Source organism: Oreochromis niloticus, linkage group LG23 (assembly GCF_001858045.2).
Source record: "Oreochromis niloticus isolate F11D_XX linkage group LG23, O_niloticus_UMD_NMBU, whole genome shotgun sequence".
NCBI classification, from domain to species: domain Eukaryota; kingdom Metazoa; phylum Chordata; class Actinopteri; order Cichliformes; family Cichlidae; genus Oreochromis; species Oreochromis niloticus.
Genome location: NC_031986.2, coordinates 9805515 through 9813810, shown reverse-complemented (window position 1 = coordinate 9813810; position 8296 = coordinate 9805515). Strand labels below are relative to the sequence as shown.

Sequence of the window (8296 nt, the reverse complement as noted above, 5' to 3'; positions counted from 1 at the left end):
CATATGCCATGCGTCCCACATTGCCACAGATCACAAAGACCCAATGTGAGAAAGAGCGAGCAAGATTAAGCTGTCCTAAGTGAAGTGAGGTCAGAAAAGAAGCTTCCCTTCAAAATCATCAAGCTTAAAGCTTCGAGCTTAAATGAAATTTGCAGCTGCCCACATGGAAAAGTCAAATGCTTTTTTGGCCTGAGACAGGTTTTATGGTCAGATGAGATAAAGATTGACCTGTTTGGCCACAATGAGTAGAGAAATATAAAGCTTAGAAATGTTTTCAAACCAAGCACGGTGGTGGTAGCGTCATAGTCTCCTGCTATTTAGCGCTGGATGGCATAATGAAGAAGGAGGACTACCTTCAAATTCTTCAACTTCTACTGAAATCAACATCTAGTAGTGAAAAACTGGACATTAGGAGATAACTGGGGATTCTAAGGGGACAATGACTTCAAACACACATCAAAACATTAAGTTTCTGGATTGTCCTTCCCAAAACCCCAACTTCAATCCAGCTGAAAACTACACTTGAAAGTTGTGTCCATGGCAGGAATTTAAAGGATACTTTCAGTTCCTCCCTTGTGATGTTTGGCATTTAATCTGAAATGCAGACACTATACATACAGTATATACACACATATACAGTATAACGTATATAAGGAACAATAACCAATTGTGAGTTCAAATATGAGCGCAGGTGCGCCTTTAAAATGTATTCTGACTTGCTCTTTGGTGTGCCTTGGGGACACAATGTTAGAAACCCACTGCCCTGTGAAGTGAATGATGAGTGACTTAATTAGTTTTTATTGCACTGCCACCATTTTCTGCTTCCTAATGCAGATTTTCTTGCTCCATCATTTGGGAGCACTACAATTTGTGTCTATAAACATGGATGGATACAATTCTGTGACTATCTGATGAGATGCCCAAATGAAATTTCATTATCTGCCATCCGACTGTGTCGAAATTGTTGTTCATGGGGATGAAGAAGGATCCAATAAAGTGAAATTTGGGGACTACACTCACAAACTGCTGGGATATTGTGTTGAAAATCATTGCGTAACATACGCTCTCTGCAGGCTCGGGTGTCATTTGGAAGTTCTCCAAGCATCAGAATATGTTAAACTCCGTGCTTCATGACTTTTCTGTGTTGAGTTTTCCACCTGAAGCGTGGAAGTCAAAGCGTTTATTGATGTAACTATGAAACATATGAAAGATGGAGGAAACGTAGTCATGGCTACCATGGGGGAAACATCATTATTAGCATAAAAAATGTAATCAAACAATTTTTACTCTTCACCTGCTGCTTCTCTCAATCTCACATTTGAGCGCTAACTATTTATTGACCAGTGCACTGCAAACCTGAAGACAAATCCAGTATTTTCATGCCAAGCACATCACATCAGCTGGGCTACTCACAGGTATCCCGGCAGCACAAACTATTCTTAGGCTCTGCTGTCATTTTTGTCCGCTTTGCTTCCTCTCTTGTTCAGAACAAAGACTGTGAGATGAGGGTCATCTTTTCTGACAGCAAGGGCGGTCAACCCCTCTGAGGTTGTCATACTCTACCGCCTTTAACAGTGCGCTGCTTTCACTGACCTCTCTGCTCGGGTATACCTTCCAGTGTGCTTTATGTCTCCGCACGAACGTGTGTGAGAGAGCGAGAGCAAGAAGGTTTCGAAAATCCCGATCTCTCTAAGCACCGCCCAGCTTCGCCCTCTGCTTTGCTTGCCTGCATGTGCAGGGGAGGTGGCATTGTCACAGCTCTGCCCTTTTAACATCATTTTGCTTAGACTCCTTCTCCCTTTTTCTTTTTTTTCATGCCCGCAGTGTAAACGTCCCACAAAAACAGATCTGAAATCCTCTGACAGGGAGGGTACTGACCTTTGGATATAAATAATACACTCTATTTGACTCGTGAACAGAACGAACGTTCAGTTCTCCAAGCGACTGTTGGTGGCTGCGCTAATTGCTTTAGTGTGCTCGTCTCGTCAGCTGCCAAGTTGCACTCTGCTGAGCCACGGACTTGGCCTGAGCATGAGAGAGAGTTGGACAACAGGGCTTTAAAATATGCCAACATCCATTTGACTGCTTGGCAGTAATACAAAGGGGATTGAGAGGGGAGGGAGAGAATGAGAGAAAAAGAGAATGAGACAGAGAAAGGACGAGCGCTGGTGAATGAGAACTGTCAGTGACCGGAGAGGTAGCAGGGCAAAGAGACACGCAAGAAGAGGTGAAAGACGCTAGACACAGCAAATAGTGGATAATATCCCCTCATCTCCTTTTAGCCTTATTTTGGATCCTGACCGATGAGGTGCTATTCTGCTGTGTTGAAATTTACATAAAAATCAATACCTATTGACTTGCCATTAAATTTATTCCCCTTTCCCCTGAACTACTTTACCTCTTCCTCCTCCCTTTTCTAATTCCTAATGATTGCTTTTCTGCTCAGTGGGGAATCTTTGGAAGCCTTGAAATTTTTCTCCCTTGCTTGGTTCGCATCAACTCCACAGCAGCTCGCGTACCCCGCCTGTCATCTGAAAAAAAAAGAAAAGAAAAACAGGCAGGAGATGAGTGACAGCATATCAAATCCTGATCTTTTAACTGGTTGGAAGAAGAAGAGAAAAGCTGATGAAAAGGGGGAAATCTCGCCGAAGGCTCTCCGTGGAGTCAAGAACCTTGGCGTGCTGGCAGAGGTTGATTTGTCTCTTTCTTTTTTTTCACAGGCTTGTATAATGGCTTTGACACTGAGCCTTCTCGTTGCGACCATCAGTAGTAAGCCCCCGTGTTAGGTCATCTACCATATTTCCTCTCTGGCAGCAGCATTAAAAGGGTCAGTGTGAACAAAGAAGGAAGAAGTGACGTCGTCTCCCGACGTAAATACCCAGTTTCAACTTTTATCAGTGAGATGTTAAAAAAAAATCGCCATAACGAGAAATGACTTTTATTGTATTCATCTTTCTCTTGCGGGATGGTTCAATATCATCTCTGCTGTGAAAATACACCAGATTGAAACTACAAGCAGAAAGTGTAACTTCAAAATCACACGGCTGTACTGTAATGTCTAATGGCAGCCAGCAGGTAGTCTGTGATGATCAGTGATCGAATCTTCCACAATAGCTTTTCTTCTTTTTAAAGTGCTTGTCACCTAAAAGGATCTTTTGACTGTGATGTGTTCTACAGAAGAATCTTTCAATCGATACCAATGCCCCCAAAACTATCAAAAGCTTGTGACACTTTCAAACTGAAGTTCTTTCTGACAAGACACAAAACATCAGGGTTTTTTTTTTTTTTTCTCTTAAGCTTACAAAAGAGTAAGACCAAACTACTGGCTGTGGATTAAAGTGTGCATATCTAATATTTAGAGATCTTTGAGAAAATATGGTAGGACGCCGAATGAATAAAAGCTGCATTAACATATTACGTTACAAATTCACGAGAAGCTCCATTTGATTGCCGGAGCCTTTCAGACGCTGCCAGAGCGATTCTGATTAAACACATCTTTTTGGGATTGGATTGTGCAAATGATACTAAATGAAAACTAGCCAGAAGCCAGGATAAACACAAGTGGTGCAGGGGTGGGGGTGGGGTGTCTATTACAAAATCAACTATTGTAGGAGGTCACTCCGGGGAAAGGATTATTTGGCTTTTAAAGGTCAATCATTTGTATCTAAATGCACTGGCTTTTCCCCATTGTCCTGCATTTGTAAGATTTTTTTTTGAGAAGCGGCATTGCAGTGTGAGTGGAATAATAAGGAGCAGCATAGCAAATTGGTTTGTCTCTTTGCTATCATTTACAAACCATAATGACAAAGCCTGCGGGGCATTTGTGACAAGGTGAGGTGCGTTGTGCGGACGATAATCTGTCACTTTTGAGAAGCTGAGCTGAAAGTTGGCAGCCAGATGCTGGAAGTCATCTCCCATTTGGATGAGTCAGTGAGGCTGTAGATGATGAATATGGTTTGAATAAAAGCCTTGAAAATCAGGGACCTAAGAAGACCCAGTGGTCCTGTTTAGACAGTACCATTATAGTAGAAATGAGGATTTAGGGTATTGAAATTGGCATTGAGCATTGAGATCACCTGATCTACCAGGATTTTTGGCCTAAACTAATTGCCTAAACTAATGATTTACCCAGTGATTTTATATAAATCAATTATTTAGGTACACCAAGTACCTTAACTCGGTTTGGCTAAACTAATGATTTATATAAGAGATGGAAGAATCTCTCATTTGCTGCACCGCAGCCTTGTGTGGGTATCGCTTTAGCCTCTGATTCCAATGCTTTGAAAAAGACGTGGCCCACTACATTACTCTTGCTAATTCCCACCTGTACAGAAATTTTTACAAGAAGATGTGTGGGAGGAAGGCTTAAAGCAACACCAGCAATCTAACCCTCTCAAACGAAAAAGCGTTTAGTCCCTTGCTGTCTCCCAAATGGCACTGCAGCATTTCAACACTAGAGCAGATTTAAGCCTGAAGCCATAGGAATGCTGAAAAAAAGGAGTCTCACAGATATACCCAAGTGAACTTTACCAAACACTGAGCAACAGCCAGCCACATGAACACCCACACTTTACCTCATCCAGATTTTTAAAGTGGGCAGTGACCTTCGTAATGTGTTTGTAACCTGTCACACACTTCACTGTTTCTGTCCACCTCAATAAGCTTGATGATGGTGACTGATTGATGGGCTGTCAGACTGGAACTTGGGGTTAGAAATGTAGGTCTTACAGTGCTGGTGCTGAATGACCCTTAGCTTTAGACTTCCTTTTGGATAGTCCTAATTGACTAAGGAAAAAAAAAGGAGAAAAAAGCCCAAGCAATTGTAACTATGAGACCACTATGAGGACATGAGGGGCAATGAAAACCATTCAGTCACAGAAGGTAAAGTCTGGGCAGTCAAACAATAGGTTAGCTGTGAAACTGACTTTGATGAATAGTTTTATTTACTTACCTCATTTCCATTCAAATCCATTCAAATGTAAGTGATGAGCATTTAGCTGTTATTTAATGCTGTACTGCTCAAAACAGAGTGACAGGAAAGGTGAGGAAATAAGGTGGAGATACAATGTGATTGATTCGCCAACAAATGAACCCCAGCATTGTTCATCATGAATCCGTGCTTTTCTGCTCACTGATATGGATGAAAATGCACATTTCTCCTCCAAACAAACTCATTCCACTAATTGACTCTCATTGGTTGAAAGTGTCCAACGGTGAAATCAATCACTGCAAACTTTGTTTGAAAGGAAGACCGTCATACTCTGGCATAGCAATGCTCACATTTGCTTTAGAAAGCAAGATGGAACAGCAATGCACACTTGAAGTTCTCTTCTCAATAGCAAAATTTGAACATCAGTTCTCTCAATTTACATTAAAATATAAATCATTTAAAATTACGATTGCCAATAAGGATAAACTGTATATTAAATACATTACTTGGTTTCTAAAATCCCTTTATTAAGCCTCAAGCTGAGTGCAATAGGGTGCGTTTTGAAATTGTACTTGACAAGTGAAGAGTGACTGTTCAACCAAACAACTGAACACTGATTGGCTTAAGAGCTCTGATTAGCCAATGAGATGGCGGTATATTAATATTATTAACAAGTTGCTAGCTACTGAGGATACCCTAAATAGTCATCCTTCTTGGCACTAATAATGACCATGATTTTAAACAATGAACTTCATGCTTTATTCAATATGATCTGGAAGTAGCGATTGAGCCCATAAAGTCATCACAGAGAATATGAAAATATGAGGGTAGATTTGTGCATACATGACCGTGTGTGGGCAGTTTGTGTAAGCCAAATGAATCCTCCAAATTAGAATGAGAAAAACACATTAAAAATTAAATTGCCTGTAAAGAAATTTGATTTTGTTTCTTTTCTAATGGTCAGTTAGTCATTTTTTCATTTTAACACTCAAATCTTTTTTAAATAGGCCGCAGTAACCATTTGCATTCGCATTACCCCTTTTTTGGCTTCCTCATTGGACACTTTTATTTCATTTTCTTCAGCCACACTTTCTCTGGTATTGTTTCTTTGGTGGTGCAGGCCTCTGTCTACGACAGATAGATATTCATTGTTCACATGGAGAAAAAACTTCAAATGTGGAGATTAAAGTTATCATTTTAGGTCATACAACTGCCACTGCTGCTATTCCCCTCTACAAAATGCCTTGTGTGGTTGAGTTAGTGAAACAACAACAAATTGTTTGTCTTGTCATAAATGTTGTCTTGTGATTGCACAAATCCAGCACTATTTCACTACCTCATCTACATTATATTAGATGACAGATAGCATTTCGACTTTTAACATTATCCTTAAAATAGCATTTCGAGTCTAATCTAAAATGTTTCAATTCATATCTCAAAATTACCAACAAAACTGAAAAAGCACCTTTTTGTCTTAACATGGTCCTAATATTCCTTCATATCGATCTTAAAACATCATCACCATCATCTCCACTTCCCTTCAATGTCAATTTGTTTCCTTATATAGAGTGGCAACATGCAGATAACCTGCAGATTGCACACAACAATCAGAGCCGATGGATATATAATGACCCTGATCCACTGACAACACATAGTCATAAGAACAAATATGGCCATGGCGCACATTCCATGAACCTGACAGTCATTTTGCATGCACAAATTACAAGTGAATCAGGAAAAAACTAAAGGAAACTAAATATAAGCTGAACTCACTGCTTGGAAACAAATGCTTTAGCGAGGGCTAGTGAGGTCTTGCTGTCATGGTTTTGGGGGGTCTGGTTTCTTGGATAGCTGTGTCTATGCTCTACTTATTTAGGTCTTTCCTCAGGTGGAGTTGCTGGGCAGGCTCAGTTTGTGGTCTCCACCTGGAGGCGGGGTTTCCTGGTGGATTCCTCTCCTCTCACACCTGGGGAAAATTATGTTATTTGGTGTGCAGATGGCACCATAATCCCTCAACACACTGTCTCCATCACTACAGTAACAATCAGGCCACGTCTGCATTGTTGTAGATTAATTTGTACTCTTTTTGTTCCTCAGTTTGTTACCTGGATTTCCTAGTGGAATGTTGGCTATTTGGAAGAAAACTTACCTTCTCTCTGTGGTCCATCTCTGGAAGTCATCAACCTGCCAGTGCCTCTTTAGTATCAACAGCCTCTGCCTGCTTCTCCCCACTCTGTCTGCCCCCTCTCCACCTGTATTCATTCTGGAACTCCCCCATGGGTTCTACCAGTGGCGGTCCTAGCCTGTTTGGCGCCCTGGGCGAACACTCCCTCTGGCGCCCCCCCCACACACACACATTCACACACATATGAAGAGAGAGAGAGAGTATGCATAGTATGCAAACGGCTACCAAACAGCCATCATAATTCGTCAGACAATGAGAACAGGACAAATCAACAATTGACACTGACTAATTAATATTATATTATTGTATATATTGTTTGGAGTTTAGTCTCTTACTTTTTTTACCATTTCTTCTTGGAGGAACTGTAATCCACATAATTTCCTTAAGGATTAACCCTTTAGAGCCGAGCGTAGCGCCCCCGCTACAATTTGCGTATCTATTTTTAAATCCCTGTATCACTGCAACCACGTAAGCTAGCGCAATAATTTTTTTTGCATATGAAACCGGATAAGTTGTACTTACATCTTATGCCATCAGCTTGTCCTAGGTCACGGTTTTCTTCCACATATAGCTTTGCAAAAACTGCATAAAAAGCGCTTGCAGCAACAAAAACATAATACTCCAGAAACACGCTTTGCCGATCCGATCAGCTGTTCATAACACTTCCTACGTTGGAATAGACGTCAGCGCGAACTTTCGCATGTCCGCCATTACCTGACCGAAACCGGAAGTGACGTCATTTCGCGGAAATGTAGTTTTTTTTTACTGTCAGGGCCTCAGAGCCTATACTGGTGTTTTTAAAAGTTATCTTTGACTTTATGACTTTCTGTGTCGTTTCTGGGATGCTTAGAACTCAAATTGCACTGCTGGAAATGGTTTATTTTGATGCATATGCTGCTTTTTTGCAAATTTGCACTATAATATTTATTTTCGTTTTTCCTGCAGTATATAAAAATTGGTGTATTTCAAAAGTAAAACTATGAAGACACTTCAAATAAATTTCCTGTGGTGGGAAACTAGTTTGTGCAACTTTTTTGTATTTACAGTTTTGAGGGATAAGCCTCTTAAATTTCTCTAACTAGAAATATATGTTAAAAAAACAAAAACGATTTTAAATTTTTTTGTAGTTTATTGCACTTTTTTGCAATTTATGTAATTACTATGCACTTAATGCATACATA

The 8296-nt window shown here is 40.4% G+C and overlaps 1 long non-coding RNA gene across 1 annotated transcript; it reads right to left on the bottom strand.

The window, feature by feature from the left end:
* Positions 1-1583: 1583 nt before the first annotated feature.
* LOC106097926 (uncharacterized) lies at positions 1584-7249 on the bottom strand. Its single transcript, XR_001223978.3, has 3 exons — positions 7080-7249; positions 6704-6896; positions 1584-2531 (listed from the first exon to the last, which is right to left on the bottom strand). It is a non-coding gene; the product is annotated as an uncharacterized LOC106097926 (long non-coding RNA).
* Between the last annotated feature and the right edge of the window lie 1047 nt (positions 7250-8296).